This window comes from Chenopodium album, chromosome 13 (genome assembly GCF_948465745.1).
Source record: "Chenopodium album chromosome 13, dcCheAlbu1.1, whole genome shotgun sequence".
Taxonomy (NCBI): Eukaryota; Viridiplantae; Streptophyta; class Magnoliopsida; order Caryophyllales; family Amaranthaceae; genus Chenopodium; species Chenopodium album.
In genome coordinates this window covers 12,042,123-12,061,551 of record NC_137846.1, presented here as the reverse complement: position 1 = coordinate 12,061,551, position 19,429 = coordinate 12,042,123, and the positions used below count along the sequence as shown (strand labels likewise).

At 40.8% G+C, this 19,429-nt stretch overlaps 1 long non-coding RNA gene across 3 annotated transcripts; it reads right to left on the bottom strand.

Moving 5' to 3' along the window:
• Positions 1–12,298: 12,298 nt before the first annotated feature.
• LOC145576316 (uncharacterized) lies at positions 12,299–17,802 on the bottom strand. Of its 3 annotated transcripts, none has more exons than XR_014098355.1 (4): positions 17,457–17,802; positions 15,528–16,445; positions 14,609–14,723; positions 12,299–12,486 (listed from the first exon to the last, which is right to left on the bottom strand). It is a non-coding gene; the product is annotated as an uncharacterized LOC145576316 (long non-coding RNA). The 3 variants fall into 3 exon arrangements; XR_014098356.1 differs by having other exon boundaries at positions 15,528–15,719; XR_014098354.1 differs by lacking the exon at positions 17,457–17,802 and having other exon boundaries at positions 15,528–17,440.
• Between the last annotated feature and the right edge of the window lie 1,627 nt (positions 17,803–19,429).

Here is a 19,429-nt window from a genome sequence, read left to right as displayed (position 1 = left end):
TTAATTAAATATTAATGAAAATTATTTTAAAATTTATATATTATGAGACTTTATATTAATACCAATCTGAAAATATTAATTTTAAAATCATGTATGTGATGCATATTTTAAATGTGGAAACAAAACAATTACTTCCTCTGTCCCAAAATAACTAACATGGTAACTTTGTACACATGTCAATCCATTAGTTTGACATTATTTTTGTATAATTTATTAAATATTAATGAAAATTATTTTAAAATTTATATATTATGAGACATTATATTAATACCTATCTAAAAATATATTTCATGATAAAATATGTTTTTATTAGGTTAGCAAAATTTTATGGTCAAACCTAATACATGAATAATGAAAAATTTTAATGTCCCGATTATTCTGGAACCGATGGAGTATATGACAACATTTAATTTTAAGAGAATACATAAGGAATAAAAACATTTGACAAAACTAACCAATACAAAATCGATTACTGATCCATACTTAGGCCCCATTAACTTCACCTTTTTTTTGCTGAACTGGATTATTTTTATTGAACTGAAATTATTTTTGCTGAACTTAGGGTATGTTCTGATTGACTGAACCAAATTGAAGTGAACTGAACTTATTAGAGCTGAACAGAACTGAATATTTTATGAGAGAAGGATATTAAGATAAGAACTGAAATGAACTAAACTTATTGGAACTAAATTGAACTGAACTGAAAATAAGCTGAAGAGAACAGGCCCTTAATTAATTTTTACTGAACTGAAATTATTTTTGCTGAACTGAAATTATACTTGCTAAACTGAAATTAATTTTACTGAACTAAAATTATTTTTGCTGAACTGAACTTATTTTATTAAACTGAAATTATTTTTACTGAATTGAAATTAAACTAAACTGAAATCATTTTTACTTAACTAAAATTATTTTTACATATTATTTTTTTAAGATGAAGTGAACAGGGCCTTAATTAATTGTATTGATAGAAAATAGTATAGTAGAGGGGGGTGTACCATGTGCATGATACACCCGAAAGTACATTACATATAAATAAAATAACATTAGTTTTTTTTTTTAATTTATATGTAATGTTCTTTTTCAGAAAACAAGATGTACACTATGTTCGTTTGTAATTTATAATAATTTATTATAACAACGATTTTTTTTATACGCCCATTATTATATAAATTCAAAGAATATATTATTTATATGTAATGTTCTTTTATTTATAAGTTATGCTATTTTATTTCTAGGTAATATTCTTTTATTTAAATGTAACGTTCTTTTATTTATAAGTTATTCTTTTATTTAAATAAATGACTACGATTTTTTTATATGTCTATTATTATATAAATTCAAATAATATATTTATATATAATGTTGTTTTATTTATAAGTTATGTTTTTTTTTTATTTATAGGTAATGTACTTTTATTTATATGTAATATTCTTTTATTTATAAAGTATGTTATTTTATTTATCGGTAATGTTTTTCCGGGTGTACCATATGTATCATGCACATGATACACTCGCCTTCACGAATCACGAACTGGTATTAATTGGCTTAGCCAGAACCAAACCGATCGATAATCAATAATGATTATTGTATTAAAATATTGGCAATAGTTGACCCTACTCATTTACCAAAAAAAAGACCCTACCCAACCCTAATCAATCCAAATTCAAATTAAATGGTTTTTTTCTTCCTTCTTTCTGTTTTTAATGTGATCCGTTCATGCTACTATTAATACTTTTTATACAGTTTCTTGCACCTAGATATGAGAAAAGTACGACAGTACAAGTAGTAAATTTTAAACATTTTAAAGATTTAATCTAAATGGTCGTATTGTGTCAAAAAATCTAAATGGTCGTACAAAGTGTTTGGGTCCAATTTATCTAATTGGGCCTAGTTCGTAAATGATTCAATTTTAAGCCCAAGGTCCAAGGTTCAACTCTCTAATTCATGCCAAGTCAGAGTCAAGTCAAGGTCCAAGCCCATGTGGCAAGCCCATTTGGCTCAAGCCCATTCTTTCATTTATGCAAAGGTATAAAAGCCATCAATTGTACCATTTATCATTAATTGACATATAGCCTCAAGCAATTAATACTCTTGCATAGCTATTTCTCTCTACACATGACAGGGTAAAGTCGTATCCCCTAATCAAAAGTAATTCCTAAAACCACTAACTAAATATAGATAGGGAAGTAGGGTCGAATCCACAGGGAAACAAGTCTTTCTATTCCTAACTAATTATTATAATCTAAATTATCAAGGTAACCAATATTGTTACTGTAAAAAGGAATTAAACTACGGAGATCAAGTTCAGGGAGAAAAACAATAATAAGAAGGCCTAGGGTCACAGGTTCACCAATAATTAATATTCAGGGATAAAACATGACAATCAATAATCAACATTGCACAAATAACATGATTAACAGGCTCTCGCAATTTATTAATCAACATAGATCTAACAGGCTCTCGCAATTTACTAGATCTAAGTTCCTATTGAAAATAGCCTTTAATATCAAATTAACATCTGCTCGATTCATCAATTCAATATTGCTATACTTTTACAATCAAATCACATCTGCTCGATTCATAATCTAATTGCAAAGAATTAAAACAATTCAACACGAAATTATTATGCAATATTAAATATCAATAATAACAAATTATCCCTTCATATTAATTATGGATCCCCATAAACCCTAGAATTAAACTACTCAGACATAATTAAATCTAAACTAAACGAAGCAATAAAAGTAGTCATGATAGAGTAAAGAAATAAAATAAATAACTGAGATTAAAAGAGAAGAAATCGTTACCAAAGTTAAAAGGAACAAGAGTTGTAGAGAGAGAAAATAATACTAAGAGTTTAAGAGAAGAGAGAAAGAGAAAAGTTAGAGAGAGAAAAGAGAGAGTAAGGGAAGGGAGAAAAGAATTCCCCACTAAATTCGCGAAGGGAGAAAAGAATTCCCCACTAAATTCGCTTAACAAAAGCGTATTTATACTAAGCTAGAAAATCCTAAGTTAAAACAAATTAAACGACGCTTAAAACGTCCTCCAGAAACACGCACCCGATCGGGCGAGGCACCGCCCGATCGGGCGCTCCTTTTGCTCGTAGCTCCTTTGCTGCGCACCTCGCCCGATCGTGCTAGGCCTCGCACGATCGAGCGCGCCTAGCCACTCGAGGCTTGGTTACTGCTACATCGCCCGATCAGGCTAAGTCTTGCCCGATCGGGCCCTTGTGGCTCCTCGAGGTTTGGACTTCCGATTGGGCTCGACTCCTCGGCCCAATCCGGATCTCCTCTTCGGGTCTTGAATACTCGGTCCAAACCTCGGTATTCCAAATACCGAGCCCTTAATCACCGGCTCGATGGCTCTAGCCGGCCTTGGGCTTCAACCACGGTCATGCTCCTCCAATGCTCGTAGTTGCTTCATAAAATCCCGGGAAAATGCTCCAAAGGTGCAATTCCCTACAAAACTCAACCAAAACTACGAAAACACTAGAAAACACATATTAGTAATAAAAGTGGCTCTAAAGAGCCAAAAACACTACTAATTATGACCAAGGGACGGGGGTAAAATACTATATAAAATAGACATATCAACACACTGTATTGACTTTGGCATTGGAGGGGCCTTCCTCGGCGCAACCCCTGAGGCTAGTTTACGTGTGCTTGCTGTGCAGGAAACCCTCGGCCCTACATCACTTAGACCGAGCCCAGTCTTCACTCACCTCAGAAGGACCTTGCCGAAGGTCCCATTGTTTCACCCGAAATAATTTGGCGCCATCTGTGGGGAAGACTTTTAAAAAATCTTTAAGCCAATCTCAATTGTTCTACCTGAATCTTAGTACCAATGGCTAAGAATCGCAAGAACAAGAAATCGGAAAGCGGCCCTTCTCCATTGCAGAAGAGCCGAATGACGTCGGGAAAGAGGCCCTTAGACCCTCCTTCCCCGTCGTCACCACCCTCCAGTTCGGAGGAGGCATCCCGAGGGAGGTCTCAATCTCCCTCCATTCGCTCTCAGCACCGGACGAGTTCTCCTCGATCCAATGCTGAAAATCAGTCCAACAACAGGACTCAATCCAACGCTCGGAGCCAGCCTTTGAGCATCCACTCTCACTCTCGTTCTCAGCCAAGGACACCTTTGACGGTGCCCCACTCGGATGAGGTAGCGAGAGCCCTGGCGGTAATCATGGACGCCATGAGGGCCCAAAATGTGCCACCTCCGCGCGACCGAACCCCTCCGCAAACCAGGAATCAGCGGAGGAGGCTCGGCCAGGAGGGGGAGAAACCCTCCTCCTTCAGGGAGCTGGCAGATGAATGGGAGGAAGGCACTTGGAGGACAGAGCGAGAAAGAAAAAAGAACTCGCACTACTTCAAGGAATCTGACACCCAGATCACCCAGAGCAGGACTAACAAAAGCAGCAGTTTTGCCTCTCGGCCAAACATCGCTCGCCGAAGCGTCCTCGACCGCCTCGGTCACAGGGAGCCGAGTGTGCACAGTCGCCTCTCCTTCCTTGGAGCCGAAGCCCAGCCTTCTGACCGAGGAACGAAAACCACTTCTACCTCTCTGAGAGGGCGGAGCGCGGTTCCTCTTGCCAGAAATAAGGGCAAGGCGGTGATGCTTCCTTCCAGTTTTCCATTCGAGCAATGGATTCTAGAAGAGCATGTGCCGACCGTTAAAATCCCGTCGCACATCACTTATGATGGGACTTCGGATCCGAAGGACCATATTGCCTATTATGAGGGGCATATGCACCTGTGCCCCCGGTCCGAAGCGACTTGGTGCAAATATTTTCCCACCACTCTAAGGGGGTCGCGGAAGCGTGGATCTCCAAGGGGGTAAAAGAAGGCTCCATAACTGGGTGGGATGATCTATCCACCAAGTTTAAGAGCAAGTTTTCTACGGCAAACCGCCGAGAGAAGGCAACGACAGAGTTCATGAACCTGCACCAAGGGGAGGCCGAAAGCCTTCGGGACTACCTGACTCACTTCAGCAACGAGTCATCCAGCATTTCTCGGCTGGATCAAGGGTTGGTCGTTTTTGCTCTTCAGCACGGCCTTCAGACTGGACCGTTCTCCGACTTCATGGTCATGAATTCACCTCACACCTTGGAGGAGGATCTGAGCGCTTCGGATAAGTTCATCCGAGCCGAAGAGTGGAACAAAACAAAAACCCAACCTCAAACTGGGGGCGGGAAACAAAAACAACAATCAACCGAAGGCCAAGGCCAGAAGTCGAAAGGAAAGGCGAAAGCCTCTGAACAATCTTCAACCAACGAGTCGAAGAAGGACAAATCTACGCCTCGCTTAGGCAGATATGAGTCCTACACTCCGCTCGCCCTCTCGCGCGCTAAAATCTACAGCGTAACGAAAGGGGAGCAAAGTTACCGAAAGCCGAGACCACTTCCTCAGTGGTATCAGCAGAAAAATAAGAATCAGTGGTGTGAGTTCCATGAATCCCCGGGGCATAACACTGAAGAGTGTATCCAGCTGAAGGACCAGATCGAGGATATGGTTCGGAAAGGATACTTGAAAAAATATATCGCGGACCACCGCGAGAAAAAAGAAGCTGAGAAGTTCGAAAAAGACTCTCGGCAAGAAATCGACTTCCCCCGAAAGAACAACAGCAAAGCTTCGGAGGAAAAATTTGCTCTGATACACGTTATTTCGGGCGGAACATGTTCTCGGAGGGAGCACAAGCGTCACCTTAGGGCTTTGACCCATCAGGTGAACAATACTGATATCCAGCCACCCCAGTCGTCGGCGCCGAACATGACGTTCACATCCGCCGACTGCCGGGGGGTGACGTACCCTCATGAGGACCCGCTGGTGATCATCACCACGGTAGCCAACCACGACGTCAGTCGAGTCCTCGCGACGGTGGTAGCGGAGCAAACATTTTGTTCCGAAGGGCCTACAATCAGATCAAGTTGAAGCCCAAGCACCTCACGCCGGTACCCTACCCGGTATCCGGATTCAACGGGTCTTCAACTTATCCTGACGGGAAGGTTACACTTCCTGTCACCATCGGCCGCGGCGAAGCAGCCAGGAACGTCATGACCGAATTTGTAGTCATTGATGCTCCTTCAGTGTATAATGTGATCATGGGGAGACCTATGATTCACGAGATTCAAGGGGTAGTCTCAACATATCATCAGATGATGATCTATGTTTCAGACACTGGCTACCCCGAAAGAATTAAGGGCAGCCAAAAGGAAGCCCGAAGGTGCAATTACCTCAAGCCATCCACCAGTCGTTCGGAGGACGATGACGAGGATGACGAGGAGAAAGGAAAAGAGCCAAGCGCGAAGAAGCCGTAAGGCCTAAGTGCTTCGGCCCAAGGTTCTCGGGCCAAAGAAAAACAGTCAGAGAAAGAAAAGGCTGGTTCTTCATCTAAGCTGAATGACTCAGAGAGCCAACCGAAGGAAAAATCTAGGACGCCAGCTGATATTGACAGCAGGCTAGATGATGAAGAATCCGGCCCCAACGCAATGAAGCTGGATCAGCATACTGAAACGGTCGAGTTGACCGAAGGAGACGCTGAAAAATGTGTCACAATCGGGCTGGATCTGGATCCACAAGTCCGCGTTGAACTCATCCAACTCCTTTGGGACAACCGAGATGTGTTTGCTTTCTTGGCAGCTGACATGCCCGGGATAAGCCCAGACCTAATCTCTCACAAGCTCAACGTCGACCCCACGTGTCGGCCAGTTAAGCAAAAGAATCGGAATTACTCCGCAAGCAAGAACCGAGACCGCAGCCGAAGTCAAAAAGCTGTTGGATGCAGGCTTCATCGAACCCTATCAGTATCCAGAATGGCTGGCTAATGTTGTGATGGTTTAGAAGGCAAATGGCACCTGGAGAATGTGCGTTGACTTCACGGACCTAAATAAGGCTTGTCCGAAAGAGTTTTATCCCTTGCCGAGGATTGATCAGTTAGTCGACTCGATAAGTGGCCACGCCTTGCTTAGTTTCATGGACGCATTCTCAGGGTACCATCAGATCTCCATGCACCCCGACGACCGAGCAAAGACGGCATTCGTCATGAACGCCGGGATGTACAATTATAAAATGATGTCCTTCGGATTGAAAAATGCGGGGGAAACTTATCAAAGGCTGGTGGATCAGGTTTTTGCCGATCAAAAAGGCCGAAACATGGAATTCTATGTTGACGATTCCATCGTCAAAAGCAAAAAAGATCGAGACCATGTTAAGGACCTGGCTGAAACCTTTGTCACCTTAAGGAAGCACCAAATGAAGCTAAATCCGAAGAAGTGTGTCTTTGGCGTGAAGTTTGGGAAATTTCTCGGCTTCGTGGTCAGCAAAAGAGGGATTGATGCCAATCTCGCTAAGGTGTAAGCAGCGCTCGATCTTCCCGAGCCGAAAATAAAGAGGGACGTTCAGCGGCTCACCGGAAGAATGGCAACCCTGGCAAGGTTCATCTCTAGAGCCTCGGACAAGGGGTTACCTTTCTTCAAAGCCCTGAAGCTCCCAAAAACAAAAGAGCTTGTCTGGGAAGATGAGCAAAAAGAAGCTTTCAAGCAGCTCTGAGAGCACCTGGCTCAGCTCCCGACGCTGGCTTGCCCAGTTGAAGGAGAACCCCTGTACTTGTACGTAGCTGTCAGCCCGGCCACTATCAGTGCGGTGCTGCTGAGGGAAGAAAATAAAGTTCAACAGCCGATCTACTTCATCAGCCACATTCTGACGGATGCCGAGACTCGCTACCCTCTACTCGAAAAAGTTGTATTTGCAGTAGTGGTAGCTGCTCGGAAGCTGAGACCCTATTTCGATTGCCATCAAATAGTGGTCCTAACTGATCAGCCGCTAGAAAAAGTTCTCGGCAAAGTTGAAAAATCCGGTAGGTTGGCCAAATGGGCTTTCGAGATCACTGAGTTCAGCATCAGCTACAGGCCGAGAGCAGCCATCAAGGCTCAGGCTCTAGCGGACTTCCTGGCCGAATGCTCGTACCAGGAGACGCTAGACGAAGAAAAGAAAGTCTGGACCGTTTTTACGGATGGGTCCTCCACCATAAATGGTTCGGGGGCAAAGGTAGTGATAACCTCTCCCGAAGGCAAATCCTTTGAGTATGCTCTCAAATTCTCTTTCAAAGCTTCGAACAACGAAGCCGAATATAAGGCGGCAGTTGCTGGCCTAGAGTTGTGCATCTCTTTGGAAGCCGAACATGTCCGTCTGAAGACAGATTCTCAGCTAGTTGCGTATCAGATCAGAGGTGACTATGAGGCCAAAGAGCCCTCAATGGTAGCCTACCTTGCCAAGATCAGATCAGTCATCGCAAAACTGAGAACTTTTGAGGTTTAGCTAATCCCAAAGGGTCAGAATGCTCAAGCCGACGCACTCTCCAAACTTGCTAGCTTGACAATCACTGAGCTGAACCGATCTGTTTATGTGGAAGTGCGCCGAGAAAGAAGTGTCGACGAAGCACCTGAAGTGTGCTGCGTTGACCAGGAACCAAGCTGGATGGATCCTATCCTAACCTTCAAGCTTCGGGGAAAAATTCCCGAAGATAAAATCTTAGCCTCCAAGCTGAAGCGAACCAGCTCAAGGTTCATTGTCTTCAAAGGGAAGCTCCTGAAAAAATCCTTCTCAACCCCATTACTAAAGTGTATGGGCCCAACGGATGCTAATTACATCCTTCGGGAAATTCACCCCGGCATCTGCGGGAACCACATTGGGGGAAGGACCCTAGCCTACAAGGCATTGAGGGCTGGGTACTACTGGCCCACCATGATCTCAGATGCTAAGGAACTGGTCAGAAAGTGTGAAAAATGCCAAAAATTCGCACCAGTTATCCATCAGCCAGCTAGAGACCTTCAGCCGATCCTGAATCCGCTTCCGTTTGCCCAATGGGGGCTGGATATTCTGGGTCCCTTTCCAGATGCTCCCTACCAAAAAAGATGGTTGATTGTCGACATAGACTACTTCAGCAAATGGATTGAGGCTGAAGCAGCTTCAAATATCACAGAGCAAACTGTCAGGAAATTCATCCTGCAGAATATCATCACTCGCTTTAGTGTTCCGAAGGTTTTTGTCTTTGATCATGGAAGGCAATTTGATAATTTGTCGCTGAGGCATTATACTAACCAGTTTGGCATCAAGTTGGCGTACTCAGCAGTATGTCACCCGCAAAGTAATGGTCAAGCCGAGGCCGCAAATAAGCAGATCCTCAATGCTCTGAAGAAGAGGGTTGAAGATCAAAAGTCCAAGTGGATAGAGGAACTCCCTGGAACCCTCTGGTCACTTCGGACAACTGAAAAAGAGGCAACGGGCCACTCACCTTTTGAGCTGGTGTATGGTGCTGAAGCCGTCCTTCCCGTGGAAATCGGTTTCGAAAGTCTACGCGTACACCACTTCTCGGCTGAGAATGAGCAGCTCATGAGGGAAACTCTCGATTTCCTTAACGAAGTAAGAGACTCAGCCCGGGATAGGATGGCTGCATACAAGTAAAGAATCAGCAAATTTTATAACCGAAGGGTTCATTCGAGGCCTCTCAAAATTGGAGAGCTTGTCCTTCGGAATGCTGCTGCAGTTCAGAAAAGCCGAATCCATGGGAAATTCTCAGCCACTTGGGAGGGACCCTACGAGATCTACGATGAGATTCGGCCGGGAACATACCGACTTCGGCAGTTGGATGGGACTGAGCTGAAAAATCACTGGAATGCTGATATACTTAAGAAATATCATGTGTAAACCCTTCGGAGCAGAACAATCTTTGTAAGTACATTTTCCAGTTATTAATGAAAGGCCTCAGAGCCACCACTCCTGTAAACATTTGCAATTTTTATTCTTCATTTTTTCTTTATTCTATCTACTCTTTAAGGGTTTCCTTCAGCCGTGTCTGAAACCTTCGCTTTTAAGGCATCAGGTTTCAGATTGCTGATAAACTCGCCTACAATAGAACTCTGATCTTTCAGCTAAAGCAAATGCTTCAGTAAGATTTGTTCTCCAAGGCAATGAGTCCATGGAAGAATCTAGGATATTGCTTTAACTAAGCCCTGTATCCCAGAGGGCCACTATCTGAGACATTGTCTTAAGTTGGCCTTGTGTCTCAGATATCCATTCTTTCAGATAGACAGAAAACCAAGAATAACAACACAACTGTTGGAAATTTTTCGAAATATTAGAAGGTTCGTCTATAACCAAAAGGGTAATCTTCTCAGAAATCCGAAGATAAAATCTTCAAATTTCTAGGGGGCAACAGACACTACATAGACACTACAAGGGTGCAAATTATTATCAGCTGTGATTTCCAAAAAACATCAGATTAATGAGAAATAAGTTCGGATGACAAACTACAAAGTTGAAATGTTCCAGAGCATAATAAAAGCATCGGTAGCCGCCCACAAGCGGAAAATTACAGCTGCAGAAATGCGTACAAGACAAAAGTAGAAGTTTTTTGTACACTAAGGCAAGCTGAAGCAAAAAACAAAGGCAAAAAGTTTAGAAGCGGCAAGTCAGAGGCTAAGCACAGGTTGATCCGCAAGATTCTGAAGACAACTGCCCGAGTCCCTAGGCTTCAGCTGAAGGATCAGGCTGATCAGCGACGTTGGTAGCATCAGTTCCGACAGATGAGGAAGCGAGTTGAGCTTGAGCTTGAGCTTCTCTCTCTCTATTTTCAGCTTCTTCAGCCTCAGCGTCCTCCATCTCCTCAGCTCTAAGACGGATCTCAAGATCCATCTCAGCTTGATTGGCGAACTGCATATGAGGATCCTTGGGATCTTCAGCCCAAATCTCGCATTGGTACCAGTCCAGATCAGGAGTAGCGTTAAGGGCCAACCTTCGGGCCACCTTGTATCCATTGCTGAAGGCTTCCGCAAACTCAACCTTGGAGTAAACCTTGGTATCTAGCCGAGCCTCAGCATCGGCCAGCTTCTTTCGGACCTCCTCCAAATTTTTCTGGGAGGTCACCCGCTATTGATCCAGCTTCTCCTTGGCCTCGTCTAGCTGCAACTAAACCCTATTGGCTTCTTCGTTGGTGTTGTTCAACTGGTTTCGGACCAAGCCAATAGCAGTCTCAGCCTGAGCCAGATCCTCCAGCTGGTCAGTTAGTTCTTGCAGCCTCTGACTTTGGACTTCAGCAACGGTCTGGGCCACGGAGATCAGAGCATCCTTGGCCTTCATTGCCTCATCAGCAGTCTTTGCCTGGGCCTCCAGCACCTCTATCCTCTATCGCAGCTCTTCAGTTTTGCTAGACACCCTTATACCGACCTCCTCAGCTATTCGGCGCTCAATGCCGGCTCTGAAGCTGGGGATGTCAACGGCCCCATACTCGTTGATGAGCTTTTCACCTTCAAGAACAGTAGGGAGGACTTCATTCTGCATAGCATTGCAGAAGTTCTGGAGGGCCTCAGCAGCCTGCTTCTCATACTTCTCGGCCTCAGCTTGCCTCTCTTCGGCTGCCTTGATCTTCATTTCAGCCAGCTTTGCCTCAGCTTGGGCGATCTCCAGCTTGCTCTGGAGTGAGTCTATCAACTCTACAGTGAGAGTCTGATTGTGCACGACCTGACAACCAGGGCACAAGTCAGTAAATAAAAAAAAGGAAGCTGAAATGAAGAGTTGAAATTGCAAAAGTAAAGGAGTACATGCATCAGCAGCCGTTGGTTGTCTATTGCTGGGTCAAGGACCCTTTGACTGGACTCTCCTATTCCAGCAGTGGCCTTAAGTGACCACTCCCTTGCCCGATCCACTTCGAACAAACCAGAAAAGTCACCAAAGAAGGCCACAGCCTCCTCCCGACACTAGTGGAAAAAAGCCCATCCGTAACGGGCAGCGTCCGTTACGTATGTGGCCGTTACGGATGGCATTTGTTATTTGTAACGGGCGATGCCCGTTACAAATAATAGGTTATTCGTAACGGGCAAGTATGATGCCCGTTACGAATAATGGGTTATTTGTAACGGGCTTTTCAAGTGCCCGTTACGAATAACCTATTATTTGTAACGGGCACTTTTTTGCCAGTTACAAATACCGACTTATTGTATTTTGATTTGTACTTATTTGTAACGGGCAACAAATATGCCCGTTACAAATAAGTACTTATTCGTAAGGGGCAACACTAATGCTTGTTACGAATAAGTACTTATTTGTAACGAGCATATTTGTTGCCCGTTACAAATAGTCTGTAAATTAATTTTTTTTTTATTAAATTTCGACAGCATTTAATTATATTTATAATTAATATAATTATAACCTGTGATAATAAACCTGTTCCTCTACATATATAACTATAAATAAACAATTATACTGAACAAAACATTTGTAGAAATTAATAAGACATAATAATATAAATAATACATTACAAATAAAAACTTGTATAAGTTTATCCAATACATACAAAACACTAATAATATTACATTATTCTACCTAATAGTTATGCATTCAATAAATATTTAGATCTAAAGTATTGCGCCCATTGTTCTCGAACCACATTCAACTCGCCAACATCATAAGGGGCTTTTCTTGAACCAAAATCCTTCAAAAAAAAAAAAAAAAAAACAAATGAATGAGGTTACAAAATAAAAACAAATGAATGAGGTTACAAAATAAAAACAATCATTAGAATAAATGTTTTCTTTCCCATATTTCATATTAAAGAAATACAACTCTATCTTTTCCATCTTTCATGTGTTGACTCTAGTCGTTTCAAAATTGCCTAATGGACTTCTATCTTTCCCATCTTTCATGTGTTGGTCCAAATTATATAAATAAAACTCATAACATCCATAATTAACTTATATTTTGGTTTCTATGAATTGACATCAATGAAATATGACCTTTTACTCACTTTTGGGAGCATTTAGATCTAAAAAGGTTTCAAAATTGCCCAAGGAACTTCTATTTTTCCCGTTTTTAATGTGTTGGTCCAAATTATACAAATAAAACTCATAATATCCATAATTAACTTATATTTGGTTTCTATGAATTGAAATTAAAGAAATATGACCTTTTACTCACTTTTGGGAGCATTTAGATCTAAAAAGGTTTCAAAATTGCCCAAGGGACTTCTATTTTTCCCATTTTTAATGTGTTGGTTGGTCCAAATTATACAAATAAAACTCATAATATCCATAATTAACTTATATTTGGTTTCTATGAATTGAAATTAAAGAAATATGACCTTTTACTCACTTTTGGGAGCATTTAGAGCCAAAAAGGCTTCAAAATTGCCTAAGGAACTTGTATTTTTTCCATTTTTCATGTATTGGTCCAATTTATAGAATTAAAAGTCATAACATCCATAATTAACTTATATTTGGTTTTTATGAATCGAAATCAATGAAATATGACCTTTTACTCACTTTTGGGAGCATTTAGAGCCAAAAAGGCTTCAAAATTGCCTAAGGGACTTCTATTTTTCCCATTTTTCATGTATTGGTTCAATTTATAGAAATAAAGCTCATAACATCCATAATTAACTTATATTTGGTTTCTATAAATTGAAATCAATGAAATATGACCTTTACTCACTTTTTGGAGCATTTAGAGCCAAAAAGGCTTCAAAATTGCCTAAGGGACTTCTATTTTTCCCATTTTTCATGTATTGGTCCAATTTATAGAAATAAAGCTCATAACATCCATAATTAACTTATATTTGGTTTCTATGAATTGAAATTAAAGAAATATGACCTTTTACTTACTTTTTGGAGCATTTAGAGCCAAAAAGGTTTCAAAATTGCCTAAGGGACTTCTATTTTTCCCATTTTTCATGTATTGGTCCAATTTATAGTAATAAAGCTCATAACATCCATAATTAACTTATATTTGGTTTCTATGAATTGAAATCAATGAAATATGACCTTTACTCACTTTTTGGAGCATTTAGAGCCAAAAAGGCTTCAAAATTGCCTAAGGGACTTCTATTTTTCCCATTTTTCATGTATTGGTCCAATTTATAGAAATAAAGCTCATAACATCCATAATTAACTTATATTTGGTTTCTATGAATTGAAATCAATGAAATATGACCTTTACTCACTTTTTGGAGCATTTACAGCTAAAAAGGCTTCAAAATTGCCTAAGGGACTTCTATCTTGAATGGGTATCTAGGCATATGAAGATATAATGCATAATAAATATTAACACATTCAAGATCAATCAACAAATCAAGGATATGTTCAAGCAAAATCAAAACGACAGTTCAATTGAATTAAACTAAGCGGAAATGCAAACTACAACAAATTTCCATAAAATAAAAAAATAATAAAAATTGAGTAATAATTTCAATAAAACAAGAAAAACAGAGTAGTTAGATAATTAGATGTATGTTGTATCTTGTGTTTCTGCTTAATACTATACATTTCAACAATTATTAAGATTTTTGTTCATTCCTTTGGTCACATTGTAAATGGTGGCATATAATGCATTTATGCCTGCCTAGTGGCACAAGATAATACTATAAATCAATATATGGGAATAAGAGAGTGGAAGCAGATGTAGACATAGCTAGATAATTCATACAAAGTCAGCAATAGTTTACTCCAGCATAAAATTTAAATTTTTTTTAAGCACAACTCAATTCATTCATATAGAATCAACAATAAGATACTCTGGCATCATTACAGTTTCTTATTGAAAAGTACTGAAACGCAACAAACCTGGTGAGTTGTTGCAGAAGTGAGTAGCTCAATAGCTGCTAAAAAGAGCTAGGGGTTGATTTCACCGCGGTTGTTCACGAATAATACTTTCAATGGCAGATCTTAGTTGCATAACCTGAGGCAAAACAGTTTCAAAAAGCTCAAAACATGGAATTTTCTCATTTAGTTCTTTAGGCAAACAATACAATTAAATACAAATTTATTATTACTCCCCCTATTCTCCCGTTAATCATGCAAATTTATTTCAGACTCATCAAATTTTCAAAAAATATAAATTTATTTCATATATATTTTACAAGGTTTTGAATTGAAATTGAATAGTCACATTAGTACAGTTAGTTTCCACAACAAATTAATTAAAATGAATTAAAACTGAAAATTAAAGAACAACAATTAAAATTAAAAATTAAACAAGAACAATTATTCACCTAGCCGCCGGAAATAAACCCAAACCTACCAGAAATTATAATAATAATAATAATAATAATAATAATAATAATAATAATAATAATAATAATAATAATAATAATAATAATAATAGTCAGCAATTATCTACAGTGTTCTTATAAGTCTCAACAAACAAAGGTATGGAGCACATCTGATAAAATGCAAAAAACAGAAGACCAAAACAAAATAGGAATTTCCTATTAAAAGCTGTAATTAAGCCGGTTATTTGGTCACTCGTTTAAGGTATGAAATTTTAAAGGCCTTGTGTATACTCCAGCCGACATAGAAGTATCAGGGCATCTTAGTGGAAATGTGGAATAGCAATACATAATCAATAATGATGAATGCAGAGCAGTCAATGGTGCTTGTAGCCAAAGAGTGAGAAGAATACATTCAATGATTCAAATACAAAGAAAAAAAATGTACAATGGAACGTCAAGATATGAAGCAGACAGAAAAGCAAGAAGCTAACCTCCATTGAGCCAAAGAGTGAGTGGCTTATGGTCAGGATCCTTCTCAGCTTCAACAAAGTAGTAAAACAAGCTCCCACCAGTCTTATCATCCAAATCAATGTAGCCAACAAATTGTATGAATCTAACTTTTGGTTGGCCAGGCAATCCTATCATAAGATCCTTGGGAGGATACCCATTAAAACAACCATTCCCTACAGAAATTATCTTAGGTGAAAAGATCATGTGTACTGGTATAATTAAGTAACTTTTTTAAGGCAAATGGGAGAGGGGACTATATTAATAACAAACCAGCAAATTACAGCAAGTCCATTTCTGCCAAGGTAGAAATACCTTGCGAAAAGGAGTCAAAAAACTCTTGTTCATCCCCAACACCCGGAAGCACTCTAGCCATAGAGTGGGCTACAAAGTTACCATTACGCCTAACATGGTTACAAGAAAAAGAAACAAAAGAGCTTCCTACCATGGTGATGTCTTCAATGATCAGGTCGAAGGGTGTTAACCCCACAGTATGCTTTTTAATAGCTTTAATCACAGCCAGAGAGTGACACTCCACCTCCACCTTCTAGAAACCCAAGCGTGCAGCCAAGCAAACCCCCAATCTGACAGCTAACGCCTCAGCCCCAACCACAGTTCCATCACCAACCACCCTACGAACTGCAGCTGCAACTATCAGCCTCGCATCATCACGTATTACCACTTCTAACCCCACTGCATTCCCAGGCAACATAGCCGCATCGGAATTGACTCTGATTGAGCCATGAGTTGGTTTCTGCCAACGGCTACGAGAATTCCCTCCATATTTCACCAAATTACCACTGGTAGCCTTCGTATATTTCTTAAAGTCTTCCGCCAGTTTAACAAAACCCATAGTTCCAGTCACTTTGCACTTCCATGGGTTGTTAAAAGCAACTGAGTTCCTGTAAGCCCAGGCCGCCCAGGCCATTGAAACAAAAATAAGAAGCTCCTTACGTGTGAGCTTACCAGACATCCAAGACAACAATATTTATAGATTTATAGATTTACTTCTATGTTCAACTAAACGACCACGTTTATAATATTACTTGCACTTCACTTATGACTGGAGGAGGGATTTTTGGGCCTCTTTCTGTCTCTCCCTCACTTTGTCTTAATCTTAATTGGTTTCTTAAGATTAATTAATTCAATTTTGAAAATGACTGACTTTTACTTATCTTTGTTGTTTTTATGTTAGTTTTGGGTAAAAGAGTTTTCAGGTTCAGTTTTGGGTATATAATGGGTTATATGCTTAAGTATATCCAAAGTCTATCACTTCAAATTATATATTGGGTCAAATTTGTTTAATTTGTTCGAGTTTTTCTCAGTAGCTTTAGATTCGGTTTGTTGTTGTAAGTGACTACTTATACTACTAGTATACCCTAGTTGGCAAATAATATTTGTACTAATATAGATTAATATAAAAATGAAAAGAGTGTCCAATTGAATAACCCCGTCAATTGACCATCATCATTAACAGATTGGAACCACTCAAAATCAAATTCACTAACAAATGTCGAAATATGATGAAGCTTTACAAAAATTTAAGATCAAATTATCTTTTTTTTTAAAGAAAAGCTCAAATTATCTTAGTTGTGCTGAACACAACAATTACAAACCCCATTTCATGATAATTCTGCAATTGCAATGAAAAATTCACAGCTTCCACAATAATTACCAATCCACAAACATATAAAAATAGCATTAATAGCATACCTTATGTACTGAACTAGTGATTCTTCAAAAAAAAAAATGTACTGAACTAGTGAACTAATTAAAATTACAGATAACACAAAATACTCAAAGAAATCAAACTAATTCAACTGTGCTCATTAAATTATCATATTGGGTCAAATTATAAACTAGAAATTTATGTTATAGAGTGAAAGTTGAAACTTAAAAATTGATTAGCATACCGCAATGTAAGGGCGGCTGCAGGCGGAGGACTGGTGGCCGGAATTAGGCGAGAAGATGCTCTGGCAGCCGAGGGAGAAGAAAGGGGCTGACGGTCGGCGTCAAGGGAGCACCACTGGAGTCGGTAGAGAAGAAGGGAGTTGCGAGGGAGAAAAAGGGAATTGCGAAGGAGAAGATAGGAATTGCGGAGGACTGGTGGCCGAGTAGCTACTCCAGTAGCCGAGGGAGAAGAAGGGAATTGCGAGGGATTTCTGATCCGACGGAGCTTCAACGGAGTTCGACGGAGAAGGAGGGAGTTTGGGAGTGAAAGAGTGAGAACGAAAGGTGAAGGCAAAGGAGGGAGTTTGAGGAGAGAGAGTGAGTGAGAAGAGGGAAATGGAAAGTTAGGGTTTAATTTGAAGGCTTATTCGTAACGGTCACTTTTGTTGGCTACAAATAACTGGTCAAAATTCAATTGACTTTTCTATTTGTAACGGGCATAAGCTGTCAGTTACGAATTAGTCTTTATTTGTAACGGGCAAAAAAGTGCCCGTTACGAATAATGAGCTTTTTGTAACGGGCATATAATTGCCCATTACGAATACTTCTTTTCCTTCTCAAGTCATTAGTTTTTCGTAACGGACATTGGTTTTGCCCGTTACAAATGATGTTATTGTAACGGGGATTTATTTGCCCGTTACAAATAGGCCGTTACGAATGGCCATTTTTCCACTAGTGCGATGACTTCCCCAGATGGTCTCTCGGACGCTGTCGGGAATGTTGATGAAGGGGGCATGGAACCTCATATCCTCATACCTGAACGTCTGAATAGAAGGCATTGAAGACGAAAGGACTTCATCATTTTGGCCCCCCGTCTTTTCAGCAGAGTCCTCCAAGTTGATCGTCTTAACCTCTTCTTCAGGTTGATCCAGGAGAGCATCAACCTCTTGCTGAATCTCAGCAGCAAAACCTTCATCGGTTGCTGTTTCAGCTACTTTTTCAGATGCCCCATCAGCAACAGCTTCGTCGTTGGAGAGCTTAGCGGTGCTCTCTCGGTTCGGCACCTCCTCTTGAACCCCCTCCTTCGGATCAGGAGTTCGTTGATCCACCTCCATCTCTCGTGTTTCGGGAGGTGGTGGCATCGGTGATGGTGGCTGAACTGGGGGTGGAGGACCCCTAGGAACTCCGGGAACCCTGCCTCTACCTTCGACAGACTCCCTTATAGTGAGGCCAGGCATCGGCCTTAGCTCAAATTCATTCGGGCCCACTACTGCTGGACCCGTCCTCCTCCTCTTTCTGGTTAGAGGTTGCTCGTCCATATCTTCAGAATCCGAAGACTCAGACTCCGAAAGGTCTTCGGGACGGACAGGAGCTTTACCCTCTCTTCTCCTGCTGCTCTCTTCTACAGACAGTAGAAAGTGGGGGGTTAAGAAAGATGTGAGTTTAAAAAAATAAAATAAAATAAAAATAAATAAAAATAAAAAAGAAGAAGAAGAAATGCTAAGTCCTGAAGAACTTACCGAGGTCCTCGGCTGAGCCTCGTCTGCCTCTGCTTCCTCTTCGGCAGCCCGGGAGGTCCCTTCACCTTCTTCTAGGGCCCGAACCGCCCTAGCTACCTCTTCAGCAGTCCGGGCAGCTTCCTCCTCTTCAGGCAACAGACGCCTTAGAGGATCCCGCTTCGCCCACCAAGGCTTCTGCCTTAGATAGTTTGTAGCAGCCTCAATCTGGAGACCTGTTGAATGAAGGTGCAACGGGCGCTTCCTCGGGTCAGTGATTGCAGGGGGCGCGATCTAGCACAACCCTTTCGGCATTTACTCCCAGACGCTCGTAGTCAATCTGGGAGTCGCTCTCGTTCAGCTCTGAAAAGCAAAGAGAATGAATCAGTGCAATGGAACAGACGCTGAAAGCGTTAAAGTAAATGCAAAAATAAAAGAAATAGAAAAAATGCAAGTCCTCGGCCCCAGCCGAAGGTACTTACCATCTCGAACTTTCGGCT